Source organism: Oncorhynchus masou, chromosome 18 (assembly GCF_036934945.1).
Source record: "Oncorhynchus masou masou isolate Uvic2021 chromosome 18, UVic_Omas_1.1, whole genome shotgun sequence".
Lineage (NCBI taxonomy): Eukaryota > Metazoa > Chordata > Actinopteri > Salmoniformes > Salmonidae > Oncorhynchus > Oncorhynchus masou.
The window spans coordinates 12,263,833-12,288,788 of NC_088229.1; the positions used below are offsets into that span (position 1 = coordinate 12,263,833).

A 24,956-nucleotide genomic window follows, 5' to 3' on the forward strand; every position below is an offset into this window, starting at 1 on the left:
GTTAGGTCACCAACTCACCAACTCCAATATTTTCTTTTGTTTGGGCGTTTGGTAAACAAATCCAAGAGTGCGATCTGGTCCATTCGGACGAAACGTTCAAAAAGTTATTTTACAGGACGAAGAAACTTGTCAAACTAAGTATAGAATCAATTTTCATGATGTTTTATCATAAAAGTTCAATAATGTTCCAACCGGAGAATTCATTGTCTGTAGAAAAGCCATGGAACGAGAGCTAACTCTCGTGACCGCGCGTCATGAGGCTGTGACACTCTGCCAGACCAAAGAGCTCTCATCCGGTCCCACTTCACAGTAGAAGCCTCATTCAAGTTTCTAAAAATGGTTGACATCTAGTGGAAGCCTTAGGAAGTGCATCTTGACCCATATCTTACTGTTTTTTGATAGGGCTGAGTTCAAAACTACAAACCTCAGATGTCCCACTTCCTGTTTGGATTTTTTCTCAGGTTTTTGCTTGCCATATGAGTTCTGTTATCCTCACAGACATCATTCAAACAGTTTTAGAAACTTCAGAGTGTTTTCTATTTAATACTAATAATATGCATATATTAGCATCTGGGGCTGAGTAGGAGGCACGCTATTCATCCAAAAGTGAAAATGCTGCCCCAGATCCCAAAGAAGTTAATAGCCTACTGATTCCATGACCACCAAGCCTCACGCAACCCACATGTTCGATTAAAAAATCATTTTTAATCTTTGCTATGCTGTAATAAAGGCTTTACAATTTCTTCCATCTATAAGTCTTTGCTAGATAAAGCTACGCCTTATCTCAGCTCACTGGTCACCATAACAACATCCACCCGTAGCATGCGCTCCAGCAGGTATATCTCACTGGTCATTCCCAAAGCCAACACCTTTGGCCGCCTTTCCATCCTTTTCTCTGCCGCCAATTACTGGAACAAATTGATAAATCTCTGTAGCAGGAGTCTTAAATCTCCCTCTCTAACTTTAAGCATCAGCTATCTAAGCAGCTTAACGATCACTGCAGCTGTTCATATCCCATCTGTAAATAACCCATCCAACTATCTACCTCATCCCCATATTGTTTTTGCCTTTTTTGATCGTTTGCACCCCAGCATATCTACTTCCATATCATTATCTGCACATCTATCACTCCTGTGTTAATTTGCTAAATTGTAATTACTTTGCCACTATGGCCTTTTTATTGCCTTATCTCCTTACTCCATTTGCACACACTGTCTATAGATTTTTCTATTGTTATTGACTGTACTTTGTTTATCCCATGTGTAACTGTTGTTTTTTTGTTGCACTGCTTTGCTTTGTCTTGGCCATGTCGCAGTTGTAAATGAGAACTTGTTCTCAACTAGCCTACCTGGTTAAATAAATAAAGGTGAAATAAATAAAAAATATTCTCTGGTATTATTTATAATTTATTTAGTGTTTACACTGTTCCAAATTGTCAAGAGAATTATTGTTATAATAATAACCCTCCTTTTTCCTTCATCTCCTTCCTATTATTATATTATCATCATTATTATAATAAGTCATGTCATCATCATTAGTAGGCACACAGTATACGAGTCATTCATGATTTGAAATGCAATCAAGAATTTAATTAAAATAAAATAACTCACTGTTGAATAATTTGCATAAACAATAAATAGGCCTAAACCGCTCCGTTTTGGAAAATGTATTCAAGGTATGCTCATTTCTTTTGTTTACATTGTTCCAAACGGTCAGAAAAATTACATTAATCTAACAGCATCTGTTTGGCACATATTATTATTATTATTATTATTATTATTATTATTATTAACATAATATGCACACAGCGTTTGCTCCTTTATTTTTCTTGATCTGCAGTATTTTCCACAACTAACTTCTCCTTTACCTCCTGAGCAACCAGTAAACATTCTCCTATTTCCAGTTTGTCACGTCCTCTGCATCCAGTTTGCTGTCACATGTTACGGGGTTCAGAGTTTATAACCAATTTATTGATTTGATTTAGATATGCTATAAGTCAGGCCCACTGGTCACCATAGCAGCACCCACCCGTAGCACTCGCGACAGCAGGTATATTTCACTGGCCATCCCCAAAGCCAATTCCTCCTTTGGCCGCCTTTCCTTCCAGTTCTCTGCTGCCATCGACTGGAACGAACTGCAAAAATCACTGAAGCTGGAGACTCATATCTCCTTCACTAACTTTAAGCACCAGCTGTCAGAACAGCTCACAGATCACTGCACCTGTACATAGCCCATCTGTAAATAGCCATCCAACTACATCATCCCCATGCTGTATTTATTTATTTATTTATTTATCTTGCTCCTTTGCACCCCAGTATAACTACTTGCACATTCATCTTCTGCATATCTATCACTCCAGTGTTTAGTTGCTATATTGTAATTATTTAGCCACTATGGCCTATTTATTGCCTTACCTCTCTAATCCTACCTCATTTGCACACACTGTATATAGACTTTTTCTATTGTATTATTGACTTATGTTTGTTTATTCCATGTGTAACTCTGTTGTTTGTGTCGCACTGCTTTGCTTTGTCTTGGCCAGGTGGCAGTTGTAAATGAGAACTTGTTCTCAACTAGCCTACCTGGTTAAATAAAGGTGAAAAAATACAAATAAAAATGGGCCACGTGATGCATACATGTGTAAAGAGAGCAAGAGTTGAGGGAAGGGGGATGTTTTACCTCAACAAATGAGGAGTTTCGGTCACAACTTTTCAGAAATGGCATTTTATTATGTTGCCGCTTCATTAACACGGACAGTGCGATGCACTTTGATGTTCTATGCTGCATCGGGGAGGACAGCGAGACAATGGGTGCTAGTCACACAGTCACTCGCTTTCTTTTTTTATTTTATTTAACACAGCGTAGCAAGTTTGAGCCAGGCCCGGAACAATCAAATCAATTGCGGTCGGACTCCCTCTCGTCATTTGTGTGTCTTAATTATTTAATCAAACAGTGTGCTTAAAGCATCAGACAAGCTCAGTGAATATAACTGATTTGATTAAAACACATAGGATGTGTCTATATATGGAAAAATGTGTGTAAAAATTTCAGCAAATCGATTGGTCGAAAGAGCAGACTCTTGGTCGACCAAGATTTTGTTTTTAGTCGGGGACAGCCCTAGTATCGCTGATTTTATTTTGTGATTGCATTTATTTCTTTACCTCTGTGTTGTTCTGTTCTCTCAGTACAAGGCCAGTAAAGAGGGGACGGTGATGGGAGTAGCCGTGTCTAAGATAGCCTTGTTGACACACTGTCAAGCCCTGACACAGGCCTGCAACTACTGTGAAGGTAAGTGCATGATTAACACACACTATTGAGCCCGTCCTCCTATAGCCGCTCTCTCTCATATATATTTATATATATATATATATATATCACTCAGATCAGCTTTTAGACAAAGAGCACTTTAGCCTCTCTTTGTCTCAGAGAACATTAGATCCCATGAGGGGAATCCACAGAGGCAGGCAGGCAACCAGACTGTTCCTGGAACACCAGTGTTGCCTTTGTCCACAGTTAAATCAGCTATATTGTAGACGTATCATATAAAGCTGTTGTTACATGTCCTGTGGTAACCTCGCTATATGGAGAATGTACTGTTGGTATCCTTGAAGTGTCTGTGCATCTGTAACCTTTGAAATGTTTGAATCCTTTATGACTGTGATTTGCATTGAAATAAAAGTATTTCAAATGTTTGTGTCCTCTCTCAGGAGAAACGTTGGTCAATGTCCTTGACTGTAAGAAGGACATGGGCTTGTGGCACGGGGTACTAACCAGTGTCATGAACAGGATCCACACCATCACTGTACCCTACGCTGTCATGAAGGCCTGTCCAATGTCCTGGGTGCAAAGAGTCCACATACACAAAGGTAAGGCTACAGTTAGCTATAACTTTTATATTGAAAACTGCATAGACACTAGCACGCATTAGCATCCTAAACGGCATGCTATGGATTAAGGTAGCCTGGGTCGGGTTCATTAGGAAACATTGTAGCAAAACGTTTTAAGACATTGTCCGAAGGAACATGATATTACCTCCCTGTTTCAGACTTTTTCTTCTCAGTTTCGTGCCTAATGAACATGACCCATATTATTAGTGATTAGAATTAGCACTATGTGTTGAGGCGATGAGATGTGAGCCTGAGCTGTCCCTTTTGTTTCTCCCCTGCAGCACGTGTAGCCGTGGTGAAGTGTCGTGACCTCCACTGGGCTATGATGGCTCACAGGGACCAGAGAGACACCAACCTGTCCTCCATACGCATGCTCATAGTAGCTGATGGAGCCAACCCCTGTGAGTCATTCACACACACACACACACACACACACACACACACACACACACACACACACACACACACACACGGACCAGAGACACATCAACCTGTCCTGCTCATAGTAGTCAACCCCGTGAGTTATTCTCACACACACACACACACACACACACACACACACACACACACACACACACACACACACACACACACACACACACACACACACACACGGACCAGAGACACATCAACCTGTCCTGTGAGTCACGTGTACATAGCAGACGTCACTCATGATTGCTTTATCTATTCCCCAAACTATTGTTTGTCCTGGCATTGACCTGTCATGGTCTTCATCAGTGCCCCACCTCTATTGGTACACAGATATGCATGTTTAGATGCAGTGCACACAGCTTCCAAGAGAAACATCTGATCCGGTCAATTAGATTCATATAATCTGTTTGATTCTTAACAGGGAAACACATTGCTGACACATTCTTATGTATTTCTGCTGTTGTTCAGGGTCTGTGTCGTCATGCGACGCCTTCCTCAACGTGTTCCAGTCTCACGGGTTAAAGCCGGAGGTCATCTGCCCCTGTGCCTCCTCTCCTGAAGCCCTCACTGTGGCCATACGCAGGTAAACAACGGACATATCTGTCTACCTCTTTGTCTCTCTTTCTCTGATTCTCTCTCTTATACAATACACTGAGATCTTTCTGATACTCCCCTCCAGGCCTGGTGCTCGTGGTACAGCCCTCCCTGCCAGGGCCATTCTCTCCATGGGCGGGCTGAGTCATGGGGTCATCAGGGTCAACACAGAGGACAAGAACTCTGCCCTCACTGTACAGGACGTAGGCCATGTGATGCCTGGAGGTACGCCACTCACTAAACTACAATATAACACACACACCTCACTATGACACACCTCACTATGACACACCCCACCTCACTATGACAGACCTCACTATGACACACCACACCTCACTATGACACACCACACCTCACTATGACACACACACCTCACTATGACACACCCCACCTCACTATGACACACCTCACTATGACACACCTCACTATGACATCTCACTATGACACACCCCACCTCACTGTGAGACACACCTCACAGACACACCTCACTATGACACATCACACCTCATTATGACACACCACACCTCACTATGACATCTCACTGACACACCCCACCTCACAATGACATGACACACCTCACTATGACACACCACACCTCACTGTGAGACACACCTCACTGACACACCTCACTATGACACATCACATCTCACTATGACACACCCCACCTCACTAAGACATCTCACTATGACACACCCCATCTCACGATGACACACCCCACCTCACTATGACACACCACACCTCACTAAGACACATCTCACTATAACCCACCTCACTATGACACCTTTCTATGACCCCCCCACACTGACACTCACTGACAACCCCCCCCACTGACACACCCCATCTCACTATGACACACCTCACCTCACTGACACACCCCACCTCACTATGACACACCCCACCTCACGAAGACACACATCTCACTATAACCCAACTCACTATGACACAACACACCTCACTATGACATCTCACTATGACACACCCCACCTCACTATGACAACCCTCACGATGACACACCTCACTGACACAACCCCACCTCACTATGACACACCCCACCTCACTAATGACACGCCACACCTCACTATAACACGCCCCACCTCGCTATGACACCCCACCTCGCTATGACACCCCACCTTGCTATGACACCCCACCTTGCTATGACACCCCACCTCGCTATGACACCCCACACTGCTGATGACACCCCACCTCGCTATGACACCCCACCTCGCTATGACACCCCACCTCGCTATGACACCCCACCTCACTATGACACCCCACCTCACTGACACCCCACCTCACGAAGACACACCTCACTATAACCCACCTCACTATGACACAACACACCTCACTATGACATCTTACTATGACACACCCCACCTCACTATGACACCCCACCTCACTATGACACACCCCACCTCACTATGACACCCCACCTCACTATGACACACCCCATCTCACTATGACACACCTCCACCTCACGATGACACACCTTCACCTCACGATGACACACCTCCACCTCACGATGACACACCCCACTTCACTATGACACACCCCACCTCACGAAGACACACCTCACTATGACACACCCCACCTCACTATGACACACCCCACCTCACTATGACACACCCCGCCTCACTGACACCCCTCACTATGATACACCTCACTATGACACACCCCATCTCACTATGACACACCTCACTATGACACCCCTCACTATGCCACACCTCACTGACACCCCATCTCACTATGACACACCCCATCTCACGATGACACACCCCACCTCACGAAGACACACCTCACTATGACACCCCACCTCACTATGACACCCCTCACTATGACACACCTCACTATGACACACCCCACCTCACTATGACACCCCTCACGAAGACACACCTCACTATGACACACCCCACCTCACTATGACACCCCTCACTACGACACAACTCACTATGACACACCCCAACTCACTATGACACACCCCACCTCACTATGACACCCCTCACTATGACACGCCTCACTATGACACACACCATCTCACTATGACACACCTCACTATGACACGCCTCACTATGACACACACCATCTCACTATGACACCCCTCACTATGACACGCCTCACTATGACACACACCATCTCACTATGACACCCCTCACTATAACCCACCTCACTATGACACGACACACCTCACAATGACACCCCTCACTATGACACACCTCACTATGACACCCCTCACTGCCACCCCTCACTATGACACACCTCACTGCCACCCCTCACTATGACACAACTTACTATGAGACACCCCACCTCACTATGACACCCTCACTATGACATCTCACTATGACGCCTCACCACCATCTCACTATGACACCCTCACTATAACCCACCTCACTATGAAGACACCTCACAATGACACCTCACTATGACACACCTCACTATGACACACAACTGCCACCTCACTATAAACATCTCACTATAACACACCCCAACTCACTATGACACACCCCACCTCACTATGACACACCCCACCTCACTATGACACACCCCACCTCACTATGACACACCCCACCTCACTATGACACCCCTCACTATGACACACCTCACTATGACACACCCCACCTCACTATGACACCCCCCTCACTATGACACACCTCACTATGACACACCCCACCTCACTATGACACCCCTCACTACGACACAACTCACTATGACACACCCCAACTCACTATGACACACCCCACCTCACTATGACACACCCCACCTCACTATGACACCCCTCACTATGACACACCTCACTATGACACACCCCACCTCACTATGACACCCCTCACGAAGACACACCTCACTAACACACACCCCACCTCACTATGACACCCCTCACTATGACACACCTCACTATGACACACACCATCTCACTATGACACCCCTCACTATAACCCACTTCACTATGACACGACACACCTCACTATGACACCCCTCACGATGACACACCTCACTATGACACACCCCACCTCACTATGATACCCCTTACTGTAACACAACTCACAATGACACACCTCACTATGACACCCCTCACTATGACACCCCTCACTACGACACAACTCACTATGACACACCCCAACTCACTATGACACACCCCACCTCACTATGACACACCCCACCTCACTATGACACCCCTCACTATGACACACCCCACCTCACTATGACACCCCTCACGAAGACACACCTCACTATGACACACCCCACCTCACTATGACACCCCTCACTATCTCACTATGACACACACCATCTCACTATGACACCCCCACTATAACCCACTTCACTATGACACACCACACCTCACTATGACACCCCTCACCACACCTCACTATGACACACCTCACTATGGCACACCTCACTGCCACCCCTCACTATGACATCTCACGATGACACCCCTCACTGACACACCTCACTATGACACACCTCACTGCCACCCCTCACTATGACACACCCCACCTCACTATGATACCCCTCACTGTAACACAACTCACTATAACATGCCTCACTATGACACACACCATCTCACTATGACACACCTCACTATGACACACCTCACTGACACACCCCACCTCATATGACACCCCTCACTATGACACACCCCACTATGACACACACCATCTCACTATGACACCCCCCTCACTATGACACCCCTCACTTTAACACCTCACTGACATGACCCCATCTCACTATGACACCCCTCACCACCCCTCACTATACACCACTGCCACCCCTCACTATGACACAACTCACTATGATACACCCCACCTCACTATGACATCTCACTATAACACAACTCACTATATGACACCCTCACTATGACACACACCATCTCACTATGACACCCCTCACTATAACCCACCTCACTTGACACACACCTCACAATGACACCCCTCACTATGACACACCTCACTATGACACACCTCACTATGACACACCTCACTATAACACAACTCACTATAACACACCCCAACTCACTATGACACACCCCACCTCACTATGACACCCCTCACTATGACACCCCTCACTATGACACACCCCACCTCACTATGAGACCCCTCACTAAGACACACCTCACTATGACACACCCCACCTCACTATGACACACCCCCCTCACTATGCCACAACTCACTATGACACACCCCACCTCACTATGACACCCCTCACGAAGACACACTCACTTTTCACACCCCACCTCACTATGACACAACTCACTATACTACACCCCAACTCACTATAACACCCCATCTCACTATAACCCCACCTCACTATGACACCCCTCACTATGACACACCCTCACGAAGACACACCTCACTATGATACCCCTCACTGTAACACAACTCACTATAACACGCCTCACTATGACACCCTCACTATAACCCACTTCACTATGACACGACACACTCACAATGACACACCTCACAATGACACATCACTATGACACCCCTCACTATGACACCCTCACTATGACACCCCACCTGACTATGATACCCCTCACTGTAACACAACTCACTATAACACGCCTCACTATGACACACCCCACCTCACTATGACACACCACTCACTATACCACAACTCACTATGACACACCCCAACTCACTATGACACCCCTCACGAAGACACACCTCACTATGACACACCCCAACTCACTATGACACACCCCACCATACGACACCCTCACTATGACACACCCCACTCACTATGATACCCCTCATTGTAACACAACTCACTATAACACACACCATCTCACTATGACACCCCTCACTATAACCCACTTCACTATAACACACACACTCACACTATGACACACCACTATTTCCCCCACCACTTTCACAACTCACATGACACACACACCATCTCACAATAACACCCCCACCTCACTATCAACACACCACTATAACACACTTTACTATACACACACTATACTATAACACCACCCCACCATACCACCATACCACCATACCACCATACCACCATACCACCATACCACTATACCACCATACCACCATACCACCATACCACCATACCACCATACCACCATTCCACCATACCACTTTTATTTTATTTTAATTTTACCTTTATTTAACCAGGCAAGTCAGTTAAGAACAAATTCTTATTTTCAATGATGGCCTAGGAACTATGGGTTAACTGCCTGTTCAGGGGCAGAACTATACAATTTGTACCTTGTCAGCCATTTGAACTTGCAACCTTCCTGTTACTAGTCCAACACTCTAACCACAGGCCACTTTTCCTATACACCACTATACTACACCACTATACCACCACTTTACCATACCACTATACCACACCACTATACCACACCACCATACCACACCACTATACTATACACCACTCTATACCACACCACTCTATACCACACCACCATACCACACCACCATACCACACCACTTTTCCACACCACCATACCACACCACTCTATACCACACCACCATACCACACCACTCTATAACACACCTCACCACTATACTATACCACACCACTTTTCCACACCACTCTATACCACACCACCTATTATACCACACCACTCTATACCACCACACCACACCAGTCTATACCACCATACCACACCACTCTATACCACCATACCACACCACTCTATACCACCACCACTCTAACCACACCACTCTATAACACACTCTGTAACAACCACCTCACTCTTTCTGTTTTTATGTTCATCACTGACTGACTTTAACCGTGGTGGTTTAACTGTGTCTTGTCAATGTCACTTCCCTGGTGTTAATTGTACTTTGCTCAGCATTTTAGTCATTGTTTTATAACCCCTTAAGGTCGATGTCCACTCCCCCTACAGAAATCTAATTAGCATAATAACAAAATCCCCGTTAAAAGTCCATCTGTTTAAGCTTGAGATGTCATTCCACTGCATCCGCCTATGTGACACTTCCACATCTGCGGTGAAAGGTGACCGAGCTAGAGAAAGGTGACCGAGCTAGAGAAAGGTGACCGAGCTAGAGAAAGGTGACCGAGCTAGAGAAAGGTGACCGAGCTAGAGAAAGGTGACCGAGCTAGAGAAAGGTGACCGAGCTAGAGAAAGGTGACCGAGCTAGAGAAAGGTGACCGAGCTAGAGAAAGGTGACCGAGGTAGAGAAAGGTGACCGAGGTAGAGAAAGGTGACCGAGGTAGAGAAAGGTGACCGAGGTAGAGAAAGGTGACCGAGCTAGAGAAAGGTGACCGAGCTAGAGAAAGGTGACCGAGCTAGAGAAAGGTGACCGAGCTAGAGAAAGGTGACCATACATGAAAGGTGACCGGCTGAGAAAGGTGACCATGTGAGAAAGGTGACCGAGGTCTGAAAGGTGACCGAGGTAGAGAAAGGTGATATGGAGACTGTTTAGTGACAAGGTAAATAAGGTGGTTAATTACATATTTTTTTTAAATTAAAAAAATGTGACCTGAGCTTATAAGGTGACTCAGATATTCGATTGACACTTCAGAACAAACTTCTTTTAGAATTTTTTGGGGGCTATCTGATGTTCCATGTCATGAATCTGTTATTCAATGTGTTTTGTATGGGGAAAATAGCATTAATTAAGGCCAAATAAAAATGTTCATCAAATTTATTTATTTTTTAATACTTCTAGTTGTCTTCAAAATCAAATGGCAAAAAGATCCTTGGGTTCACCTTCTTAAAACAATTCTATTTAACGTAGTAGTGCCTCCTCCCTGCTGATTTTATACAGCACTTTTCATGGACCCAAAGATGCTTTTGGGAGTTGGTTTCTAATGTACAGTATGTGTGTTTTAGCCCTAATGTCATAGTATCTTGTGTTTCAGCTCTGATGTGTATTGTGAAGCCAGACGGGCCTCCGCAGCTCTGTAAGACCGACGAGATCGGAGAGATAGTGCTGAACTCCAGGGCTGGAGGAACCTTGTACTACGGTCTACCTGGAGTCACCAAGAACACCTTCGAGGTGAGGAGAGGACTGTTTACTGAACCCTCTCATCGGGTTTCTGCATTTCTGTTCAGTGTAGTGCTACTGACACTGGGATGTAGCCATCAACCAAGAACATGACTCCTCTGTCAGAGCATTACAATTCTAAAAGCTCTACCCCAATTGTTTTATTCAGTGGTCATGGTTACCTATGGTCTCTATTACTAATTAAGGTTGCCAAGCAACCATTTAATTTACAGAAGTTACCTGAATCTTTGGTAATTTTGCTAATTAACAGAAAATGTATTGAACATCTATGGTACCTTTGGTCATTTTATGCTGGAATAATGTTTATATTCCTATTATAGTATTCATTTATTTGATTTTATCCATGTCCATATTGTCCATGAGTTTCTAGTGGATAGACCACTCGGTTCAAGAGAAAATAGCCAAATTAAAAATTAGCATCATTTTCAATTAACTCTTCCAATTATTATTTTTTTTTTCCAAAACATTGAGAACAAATATATATTGACATAGTAAAATAAAGTGTGTAAAATGTTTTATATATATATATATATATATAAGGACATTTCATGTTGAAACCCTCATATTAAACACCAATGGTATTCACTATGTTGATGTTTTATATTTAGGGTAATGTTTTACCGCTTTCTCATTCTATACTGAACAATAATATAAACGCAACATGCAACAATTTCAAAGATTTTACTGAGTTACAGTTCATATAATGAAATCAATCAATTGAAATAAATGAGGCCCTAATCTATAGATTTCACATGACTGGGAATACTGATATGCATCTGTTGGTCACAGATACTGGATCAGAAATCCAGTCAGTATCTGGTGTGACCATTTGCCTCAGGCAGCGTGACATCCCCTTTCATAGAGTTGATCAGGCTGTTGATTGTGGCCTGTGGAATGCTGTCCTCCTACTCTCCAATGGCTGTGTGAAGTTGCTGGATATTGGCAGGAACTGCAACACGCTGTCGTACACGTCGATCCAGAGCATCCCAAACATGCTCAATGGGTGACATGTCCGGTGATTATGCAGGCTATGGAAGAACTAGGAAATTTTCAGCTTCCAGGAATTGTGTACAGATCCTTGTGACATGGGGCTGTGCATTATCATGCTGAAACATGAGGTGATGGGGGTGGATGAATGGTACGACAATGGGCCTCAGGATCTCGTCACGGTATCTCAGTGCATTCAATTTGCCATCGATAAAATGCAATTGTGTTAATTGTCCATAGCTTATGCCTGCCCATACCATAACCCCATTGCCACCACGGGGCACTCTGTTCACAACGTTGATATCAGCAAACCGCTCGCCCACACAACTCCATACACTCCATACAACGAGGACAGTTGGACGTACTGCCAAGTTCTCTAAAACAATGTTGGAAGTGGCTTATGGTAGAGAAATGAGATTTCAATTATCTGGCAACAGTTCTGGTGGACAATCCTGCATTCAGCATGCAGATAGCATGCTCCCTCAACTTGAAACATCTGTGGCATTGTGTGACAAAACTGCACGTTCATTTCCGCACAATATGCACCTGTGTAATGATCATGCTGTTTATTCAGCTTCTTGATATTATCCTGGCAAATGAAAAATGTTCACTAACAGGGATGTAAACAAATTTGTGCACATAATTTTAGAGAAATTTAGCTTTTGTGTGTATAGAACATTTCTGGTATCTTTTATTTCAGCTCAAGAAACATAGGACCAACACTTTACATGTTGCGTTTATATTTTTGTTCAGTATCTTATTTAATTATTTCATATATTTTACAAGAGAGAGGACCAGAGATAATTCGACACCTGGCCAAAAGGGCCAGTTCATTCTGGTATATTACTGGTAAACTTCTAAAGTTTCCAGTAATATACCCTCCCTTTGCAACGCTGATCTCTCTAACCTGAGTTGAGGAGTTGTGTTGACAGTTAAACGTGTTGTTGTGATTGGTTGAAAGGATGACCATTATGTAATATATTATGCAGTAACCTCCACAGCTGAAAGTGTGTCCCTCTGTGTCTCTGCAGGTGATTCCTGTGAACCAGGCAGGAGCTCCGATGGGAGACATCCCCTTCACTAGGACTGGCCTGCTGGGCTTCGTAGGGCCGGTAAGATAGACCGTCGTTTCAGGCCCTACCTAACCTATTCAGTCTATAGCTATGCACAACTACTTTATATCAACAAAACATGTCAATGTAGAATAGAGTTCTGGCGTGTCTGTTGATGTCTAGAGAATGAAAATAAATGGTGACATTGCTTTGTGACCTTCTGCTATTTCCCTCCCGAACTCCACAGGGAAGTCTGGTGTTTGTAGTGGGGAAGAATGAGGGGCTCCTCACGGTCAGTGGTAGACGACACAATGCTGATGACTTGGTGGCCACAGCCCTGGCCGTGGAGCCTGTCAAAACTGTCTACAGGGGGAGGTGAGTGTGTCAGGAGCGCTGTCCTTCTGGGGTGTTTTGCTGTGTTGGTAAGGTGTGAGAGAGCTTTGGCCGTGGAGCCTGTCAAAACTGTCTACAGGGGAGGTGAGTGTGTCAGGAGCGCTGTCCTTCTGGGGTGTTTTGCTGTGTTGGTAAGGTGTGAGAGTGCTTTGGCTGTGGAGCCTGTCAAAACTGTACAGGGGGAGGTGAGTGTGTCAGGAGCGCTGTCCTTCTGGGGTGTTTTGCTGTGTTGGTAAGGTGTGAGAGTGCTTTGGCCGTGGAGCGTGTCAAAACTGTCTACAGGGGGAGGTGAGTGTGTCAGGAGCGCTGTCCTTCTGGGGTGTTTTGCTGTGGGTGTTTTGCCTGTCAAAACTGTGTGTCCTTCTGGGGTGTTTTGCTGTGTTGGTAAGGTGTGAGAGTGCTTTGGCCGTGGAGCGTGTCAAAACTGTAGGGGAGGTGAGGTGTGAGAGCTGTGGAGCCTGTCAAAACTGTCTACAGGGGAGGTGAGTGTGTCAGGAGCGCTGTCCTTCTGGGGTGTTTTGCTGTGTTGTGGAGCCTGTCAAAACTGTACAGGGGGAGGTGAGTGTGTCAGGAGCGCTGTCCTTCTGGGGTGTTTTGCTGTGTTGGTAAGGTGTGAGAGAGCTTTGGCTGTGGAGCCTGTCAAAACTGTACAGGGGAGGTGAGAGTGTCCTTCTGGGGTGTTTTGCTGTGTTGGTAAGGTGTGAGAGAGCTTTGGCTGTGGAGCCTGTCAAAACAGGTGAGTGCCACAGTCATTCTGCTGTGTTGTTTCGCTGAGGTCTTAAGGCGTGAGAGTGTGCCGTGCTGTCTTGTCCCTCTCCCGGAGGAGGATCACTGTGTGCTCTGTGACGATGGTCTCTAGTGTGAGAGTAGGTTGTTATTGTGGGTTGTGTTATTGCTGACTGACTCTCTCCCTGGTGTAGGATCGCTGTGTTCTCAGTGACCGTGTTCTATGATGAGAGGATAGTGATTGTAGCAGAACAAAGACCAGATGCCAGTGAAGAGGACAGTTTCCAGTGGATGAGCAGAGTACTACAGGTACATGTTTTATGTGTGTTCTCTCCTCTATAAATATATCTACCTCCGTACTAAAGATATAATACGTATTGTCTCATATCTATCACAGGTACCTAGTATTATCTATCCTTCCATCTATTTATCATTTATCTTCACTTGTCAAACTGGGTAGCCTAGTGGTTAGAGTGTTGGACTAGTAACCGGAAGGTTGCAAGTTCAAACCCTGAGCTGACAAGGTACAAATCTGTCGTTCTGCCCCTATTGTATTTTCAACATTTTGAAGTAAAAAAAAACAACTCCAAAACGAAACTCCAAAACGAAACTCCAAAACGAAACTCCAAAACAAAACTCCAAAACAAAACAAAACTCCAAAACAAAACTCCAAAACAAAACAAAACTCCAAAACAAAACTCCAAAACAAAACTCCAAAACAGAAGCATAGAAATAGCTCACATAATAGTTAGACTTGCTTTCAATAAGAATGACAGATCTATAACTCACATTTCTATGTGAATTTGGTTGGGTCGCCCAAAAAGTTACATATTGCAGCTTTAAGTTAATAGTAGAAGTACATCTAGGCGACAGTACGTTAACAGCAGTGGTGGGGTAAGTACTCAATTTTCATACTTGAGTAAAAGTAAAGATGCCTTAATAGAAAATGACTCAAGTAAAAGTGAAAGTTACTCAGTAAAATACTACTTCAGTAAAAGTATTTGGTTTTAAATGTACTAAAGTATCTAAAGTAAATGGGATGCTAAAATATACTTAAGTATCAAAGGTACAAGTATAAACCATTTCAAATTCCTTATATTAAGCAAACCAGACAAACTCCAACACTCAGACACCATTTACAAACAAAGCGTTTGTGTTTAGTGAGTCCACCAGACCAGAGGCAGTAGGGACAACCAGGGATGTTCTTTTGATAAGTGTGTGAATTGGATCATTTTCCTGTCAAAATGTAACGAGTACTTTTGGGTCTCAGGGAAAATGTATTGAGTAAAAAGTACATTATTTTCTTTAGACCCCAAAAACTACTTAAGTAATACTTTAAAGTATTTTTATTTCAGTACTTTACGCCACCGATTTAACAGTAAGCCGGCCCTATGACGTGTGTTCTGTCTACTATAGGCTATAGACGTTATCCACCAGGTGGGTCTGTACTGCCCAGCCCTGGTCCCAGCCAACACGTTACCCTGTTATAGGTAGCACACCGAACAACAGTGCATACAGTACTGGCATCACATAAACAGTATATCATGTGTTTTCCTCGACAGGCTATAGACAGTATCCACCAGGTGGGTCTGTACTGCCTCGCCCTGGTCCCAGCCAACACGTTACCCAAGACACCACTGGGAGGGATCCACATCTCTGAGACCAAACAGAACTTCCTAGAGGGGAACCTGCACCCCTGTAACATCCTCCTCTGTCCACACACCTGTGTTACCAACCTGCCCAAACCACGGCAGAAACAACCAGGTGTGTGTGGCTATAATGACTGTCTATATCTCTGACACAGTGACCCTTGACACTGTAGTAGGTGTGTACCTCTAACCCTCCTCTCCGTACTATAGTTGGAGTGGGCCCGGCCTCCATCATGGTTGGTAACCTGGTAGCAGGAAACAGGATGTCCCAGGCTGCAGGCAGAGAGCTGGGCGTGGTGGAGGAAGAGGGTCTGGTCAGGAAGGTAAGACCCCACTGAGCCAAGCTGTACTGGGCTGAGCCAGCAAGGTGTCGGCCCTACTGTTTGAAAACAAACACTCCAGTAGCAGCTCTACAGTCTGTCTTCAATACTCATCTTATAGCAGAAGCTGTTACATCTTATTTAGTCCTAATGACAAACGTATAGCAGAAGCTTTGTTCTGTCTCTACATCTTATTTACCGTAGTCCTAATGACAAACGTATAGCAGAAGCTTTGTTCTGTCTCTACATCTTATTTACCGTAGTCCTAATGACAAACGTATAGCAGAAGCTTTGTTCTGTCTCTACATCTTATTTACCGTAGTCCTAATGACAAACGTATAGCAGAAGCTTTGTTCTGTCTCTACATCTTATTTAAGTCCTAATGACAAACGTATAGCAGAAGCTTTGTTCTGTCTCTACATCTTATTTACCGTAGTCCTAATGACAAACGTGTAACAGAAGCTTTGTTCTGTCTCTACATCTTAGCTTTGTTCTGTTTACCGTAGTCCTAATGACAAACGTGTCTCTACATCTTAACAGAAGCTTTGTTCTGTCTCTACATCTTATTTACCGTAGTCCTAATGACAAACGTATAGCAGAAGCTTTGTTCTGTCTCTACATCTTATTTACCGTAGTCCTAATGACAAACGTGTAACAGAAGCTTTGTTCTGTCTCTACTTTCTCTCTGGCGATGTAGCTCTGTATGTGGCCCACCATGAATGGTAAGAGTTTAGGAGACATACCTGCCCCAGTAAGGCTGCTTCTCTCAGATGTGCTGCTTGACAGTGACTGTGTATTATGTCTGCACCACTGTAACCGTGAGCAGATCAATGGTGTGCACCCCTGTACCTGTAACCGTGAGCAGATCAATGGTGTGCCCCCTGTAACCGTGAGCAGATCAATGGTGTGCCCCCTGTAACCGTGAGCAGATCAATGGTGTGCACCCCTGTAACCGTGAGCAGATCAATGGTGTGCCCCCTGTAACCGTGAGCAGATCAATGGTGTGGTGTGAGCAGCACCCCTGTAACCGTGAGCAGATGAATGGTGTGCACCCCTGTACCGTGAGCCAATGGTGTGACCGTGAAGATCAATGGTGTGGTGCAGATCATGGTGTGCCCCCCTGTAACCATGAGCAGATCAATGGTGTGTGTAACCGTGAGAAGATCAATGGTGTGCACCCCTGTAACCGTGAGAAGATCAATGGTGTGCACCCCTGTAACCGTGAGCAGATCAATGGTGTGAGCAGCACCCCTGTAACCGTGAGAAGATCAATGGTGTGCACCCCTGTAACCGTGAGCAGATCAATGGTGTGTCCCCCTGTAACCATGAGCAGATCAATGGTGTGCCCCCTGTAACCGTGAGCAGAACAATGGTGTACATCTGTTGAATGAGGGAATGGGCTGTGAGCAGATCATGGTGTACATCTGTTGAATGAGGGAAGCTGTGCAGAAACACACAGAACCTCACTATACGTGTGTGTGTTTTTACTGTGCTTAAAGCCTGCTATTGTACTCCCTCCACAACCGTCCTGTTTCTGTCCACTAGTCTTTGGTTCTCTTCTCTCCTTAATGGTGGCTTCCTCTTTCAGCACCAGTTCAGAGTCCTGACCCACACTCTCCCCTCTTTCAGCACCAGTTCAGAGTCCTGACCCACACTCTCCCCTCTTTCAGCACCAGTTCAGAGTCCTGACCCACACTCTCCCCTCTTTCAGCACCAGTTCAGAGTCCTGACCCACACTCTCCCCTCTTTCAGCACCAGTTCAGAGTCCTGACCCACACTCTCCCCTCTTTCAGCACCAGTTCAGAGTCCTGACCCACACTCTCCCCTCTTTCAGCACCAGTTCCTGTCTGAAGCGCTACAGTGGAGAGCCCAGAGTGACCCTGACCACGTCCTGTATGTGCTGCTCAACGCTAAGGTTGGATGGTCACACCTCTAGAAATGTTCCCATTTTTACTCACATTTCTTATGCTCTTATACGTTTTAACATATGATTGTGGAGGTTGTGTTGGCTCCCCTAGCTAATGCCTCCAGCCTAGGCTTTAGCTGAGTGGGCGAATACAGTCTTGTGCTGTGCAGAGGACCAGGGTTTGAACCCTGGTTGGTCACACTTGCTAGGCCTTCCTGTATATTGCACCTGTACAGTGTCTCTTACCACCTCTGTCCTCCAGGGGGCAGCAGTGTGCACAGCCACGTGTGTTCAGCTGCACAAGAGAGCAGAGAAGATAACCTCAGCCCTGATGGAGAGAGGAGGCCTCAACACTGGGGACAACGTAGTGCTGTTATACCCCCCTGGTGGGTTGAATGACCTACACACACACTTCACACGAGGCTGCTGATACTGTCCATCCTCACATATACAATCTCTGCCTTAGAATAGTCAGTTAAATGCTATTGTTAACAGTCCTCCCTCTTCTCTCCCTCTCTCTCGGTCTCCTTCCCCACCCTTCTCCCTCCCTCCCTCCCTCCCGCCCTCCCGCCCTCCCTCCCTCCCTCCCTCCCTCCCCCCCTCCCTCCCTCCCTCCCTCCCTCCCTCCCTCCCTCCCTCCCTCCCTCCCGCCCTCCCTCCCTCCCTCCCGCCCCTCCTCCCCGCCCCTCCCTCCCGCCCCCCTCTCCCCCCGCCCTCCTTCCCTCCCTCCCCACCCGCCCTCTCCCACCCTCCCTCCCGCCCTCCCTCCCTCCCTCCCTCTCCCCAGGCATTGATCTGATAGCTGCCTTCTATGGCTGTCTGTATGCTGGGTTGATCCCTGTAACAGTGCGGCCCCCTCACCCCCAGAACCTGGCTGCTACCCTGCCCACCGTCCGCATGATCATCGACGTGAGTCAACTAAAGCCACGAAGACGTTTTCACATAACCGCTTCATGAAAGATGTTCTGCCTCAATATATACAAACGTGTATTTATACTATGAAAACTTTACTAACTGCTGAAATGATCTTTGGTGGGGGGGGGGATCAAATTCCTGTCTGTGTGTGTGTTGCAGGTGAGTAAAGCTGCCTGTATCCTAACCACCCAGCCCCTTATGAGGATCCTCCGGTCCAGAGAGGCTGCTGCCAGCGTCAACGTCAAGACCTGGCCCACTATCATAGACACAGGTACTGTGGCAAATCCCAGATGACTCCCAAGACACGCTATTTTCACATGATAGGGGACTATTTAGGACCAGAACCACATAAGGTAGTGTTCACTATACAGGGACCAGAACCACATAGGTTAGTGTACACTATACAGGGACCAGAACCACATAGGGTAGTGTACACTATACAGGGACCAGAACCACATAAGGTAGTGTACACTATACAGGGACCAGAACCACATAGGGTAGGGTACACTATACAGGGACCAGAACCACATAGGGTAGTGTACACTATACAGGGACCAGAACCACATAGGGTAGTGTACACTATACAGGGACCAGAACCACATAGGGTGTTTACCTTCTCTGTGTGTCCTTTCTAGATGACCTCCCCAGGAGGCGGCCCCCCCAGCTCTACAAGCCCCCCACAGCAGAGATGCTGGCCTACCTGGACTTCAGTGTGTCCACCACAGGAATGCTGACCGGGGTCAAGGTAAGGGCACTATTGTAGCATGTCCATCTCAGGAGAAATGATCCCACAGCCATTCTTTTGCATATTAAAAGGCATATTTGTTCTCTCTCGTCTTGTTTCTCTATCTCTCTCTCTCTGGTTTCTCTCGTCTTGTTTCTCTATCTCTCTCTCTCTGGTTTCTCTCGTCTTGTTTCTCTATCTCTCTCTCTCTGGTTTCTCTCGTCTTGTTTCTCTATCTCTCTCTCTCTGGTTTCTCTCGTCTTGTTTCTCTATCTCTCTCTCTCTGGTTTCTCTCGTCTTGTTTCTCTATCTCTCCCTCTCTGGTTTCTCGGTCTCTTTCTTTATCTGTTTTCTCTCTCTCTCTGGTTTGTCTCTCTTGTCTCTGGTTTTTCTCTCGTCTCTCTGTCTCTTTGTGTGTGTGTGTGTGTGTGTGTCAGATGTCCCACTCGGCGGTCAGTACTCTGTGTCGCTCCATCAAGCTACAGTGTGAGCTCTACTCCTCACGCCAAATAGCCATCTGTCTGGACCCCTACTGCGGCCTGGGCTTCGTACAGTGGTGCCTCTCCAGGTAAGAGACACACGGCTGGGCTGCCGATATTTTCACATACATTTTGTATAATCCTTGTGCCGCTCCTATGTCGCTCTATGATCTAGTGTTGTTGACACTGCGGCTGATCTCTATTGAGCAGAAAAGTGACAGCAGCTTTTTAAGTTGTGTAATGACTAGAGAACGTTCCAATATTGTGTGTAGTGTGTACTCGGGTCACCAGTCCATCCTGATCCCTCCTATGGAGTTGGAGCTGTCCTTGCCTCTGTGGCTGAGCACCCTGAGCCAGTACAAGATCAGAGACACCTTCTGTTCCTACTCTGTCATGGAGCTCTGCACCAAGGGCCTGGGCACACAGACTGACTCTCTCAAGGTGAGGAACACACACAGACAGCTCGCTAGGTGTTGGTTCCAGAATCTAACATCTGTCAACTGTATCCTGTATACACACCAGAAGAGGCTGGTGGTAAGTGTAATGTCTAGGAGTCCCCACCCTGTGTGTTATTAACCTGTGTGTCTGCAGGCGCGGGGTGTGAACCTGTCGTGTGTGAGGAGCTGTGTGGTCATAGCAGAGGAGCGTCCCCGGCTGGCACTGACCCAGTCCTTCTCCAAGCTGTTTAAAGACCTGGGCCTCTCCCCCGTGCTGTCAGCACAGCGTTTGGATCCAGGGTCAACCTAGCCATCTGCTTGCAGGTGGGCCCCAGCGCACGCACATACAAATGCAGGGAGCCGCAAAAATATGCATGCATGCATGCATGCATGCATACGCACACACAGCTGGATCTTAAGAATGATGGTGACTCATTTGGACTTTTTAGATCACAAAGTTCCCTTTCTGTTTCTCTGCCAGGGTACAGCTGGACCCGATCCCTCCACTGTCTATGTAGACATGAAGTCCCTCCGCCATGACAGGTGAGGATAGCTAATGGACATCACTAAGGTTTTACCCAGGGTTTTCCTGGTCAGGTCACATGGTCATGTACAATACATTGCAGAGAATGTAGTCTGTCTGTCTGTGTTTTCCAGGGTGAGGTTGGTGGAGCGAGGCGCCCCACAGAGTCTTCCCCTCATGGAGTCAGGCACTGTAAGTACATGGCGCTGAGATGACTAAAGCTTTACTGTATGCTTCCCAGTCTAAACTGTTTGCACATATATTATGATTACATTTTGTGATGTTTTGTTGTTTTTTGTGACGTTTTGGTGTTTTTTTGTAACGTTTTGACATTTTTTGTGTTTTGTTTTTTTCTTTGTTTTTATTTTCTTGGCTGTTCGTGCACACGTTTATTTTCTTGGCTGTTCGTGCACACGTTTATTTTCTTGGCTGTTCGTGCACACGTTTATTTTCTTGGCTGTTCGTGCACACACGTTTATTTTCTTGGCTGTTCGTGCACACACGTTTATTTTCTTGGCTGTTCGTGCACACACATTTATTTTCTTGGCTGTTCGTGCACACGTTTATTTTCTTGGCTGTTCGTGCACACACATTTATTTTCTTGGCTGTTCGTGCACACGTTTATTTTCTTGGCTGTTCGTGCACACGTTTATTTTCTTGAGGCAAGTTAAAGTTCGGTATCTGAAGTAAAACATCTCAGTTAGATGTACAATTGTGTGGCTCGGACCTCCTCTGCAAAAACGTCAAAATGACAGATTTCATGATTTATCTTAGATGAATTCTGACTATTTTGAGGATGTGTTTCTGGCTATGTTGTTGCCATGATGACTGAAAAGGGATGAACAACAGTGATGTTGCTGCTTTTTTCTCGTGTTTGAAACAAAGGTCTTTAGGGAGTATGAGAGCACAGACGGTCGCTTCACCTAGCAAAGTTCTGCAGGGAGCAAACCAAACCTGTGTGTGTGTGTGGACGCCTTTAGACTGTGTTTTGACCTCTTGACCTCTTGCTTCTCCAATGAAACTTCCTCTTGTGTCCATGGGGTTGTCTACTAAACCTGATCTCCCTGTCTGCAGATTCTTCCAGGGGTGAAGGTGATCATCGTGAACCCAGAGACCAGGGGTCCGTTGGGGGACTCGCATCTAGGAGAGGTGAGTATGCAGACACCACAGAGGAACAGGTGGTGGGGGTGTATGGTCAAGTTGAAAGGGGTTTGCTGTGAGAGTATTGTAGCGAAGACTTCAGAGTTTCTTCTCTTTCTCCTACAATAATTTAACCCCATCACCTTGTTCTACTACAACCTAGTCAATATATTTCTCTTTCACTATCACTTATTTTTCTATCTTACCTCGCTGGTTAATGACCATCTCTTGTGTTCTTCAGATCTGGGCTCAGAGCCCCTGGTTACTATATATACTGAGTATACTAAACATTAGGAACACCTTCCTAACACACACACACATTTTTGCCCTCAGAACAGCCTCAATTTGTCGGCGCATGGACTCTACAAGGTGTTGAAAGCGTTCCACAGGGATGTTGGCTCATGTTGACTCCAATGCTTCCCACAGTTGTGTCAAGTTGGCTGGATGTCCTTTGTGTGGTGGACCATTCTTGATTCACACAGGAAACTGTTGAGTGTGAAATATCCAGCAGCGTTGCAGTTCTTGACACAAACCAGTGTTAGTGAACTTGGGTTAATTGACCGTCACTGACATAAGAGAAAAACTGCTGATGCACAAACAAATGTTGAAATTGCACCTGGTGTATTCTACTATCCTAATTCTCAACAGTAAATTGAGACCCCGGCTAAATTATGATTTTATTATTTTTATAAATAAATATATATGCAGTTGAAGTCGGAAGTTTACATACACTTAGGTTGGAGTCATTAAAACTTGTTTTTCAACCACTCCACAAATTTCTTGTTAACAAACTATAGTTTTGGCAAGTCGGTTAGGACATCTACTTTGCGCTTGACACAAGTAATTTTTCCAACAATTGTTTAGACACATTGAGTTAAGTGAAATAATCTATCACAATTCCATTGGGTCAGAAGTTTACATACACTAAGTTGACTGTGCCTTTAAACAGCTTGGAAAATTCCAGAAAATTATGTCATAGGCTAATTTACATAATTTGAGTCAATTGGAGGTGTACCTGTGGATGTATTTCAAGGCCTACCTTCAAATTCAGTGCCTCTTTGCTTGACATCATGGGAAAATCAAAAGAAATCAGCCAAGACCTCAGAAAAAAAAATGGTATACCTCCACAAGTCTGGTTGATCCTTGGGAGCCATTTCCAAACGGCTGAAGGTGCCACGTTCATCTGCACAAACAATAGTACGCAAGTATAAACACCATGGGACCATGCAGCCGTCATACCGTTCAGGAAGGGGATGCGTTCTGTCTCCTAGAGATGAACGTACTTTGGTGCAAAAAGTGCAATCAATCCCAGAACAACAGCAAAGGACCTTGTGAACATGCTGGAGGAAACAGGTACAAAAGTGTCTATATCCACAGTAAAACAAGTCCTATATCGACATAACCTGAAAGGCCGCTCAGCAAGAAAGAAGCCACTGCTCCAAAACCGCCATAAAAACGCCAGACTACGGTTTGCAACTGCACATGGGGACAAAGATTGTACTTTTGGAGAAATGTCCTCTGGTATGATGAAACAAAAATAGAACTGTTTGGCCATAATGACCATCGTTATGTTTGGAGGAAAAAGGGGTAGGCTTGCAAGCTGAAGAAAACCATTCCAACCGTGAAGCACAGGCGTGGAAACATCATGTTATGGGGGTGCTTTGCTGCAGGAGGGACTGGTGTACTTCACAAAATAGATGGCATCATGAGGAAGGAAAATGATGTGGATATATTGAAGCAACATCTCAAGACATCAGTCGGGAAGTTAAAGCTTGGTCACAAATGGGTCTTCCAAATGGACAATGA

At 45.5% G+C, this 24,956-nt stretch overlaps 1 pseudogene; it reads left to right on the forward strand.

Moving 5' to 3' along the window:
- LOC135503978 (disco-interacting protein 2 homolog B-A-like) overlaps positions 1 to 24,956 on the forward strand; it is a 92,867-nt pseudogene that overhangs the window by 62,731 nt on the left and 5,180 nt on the right.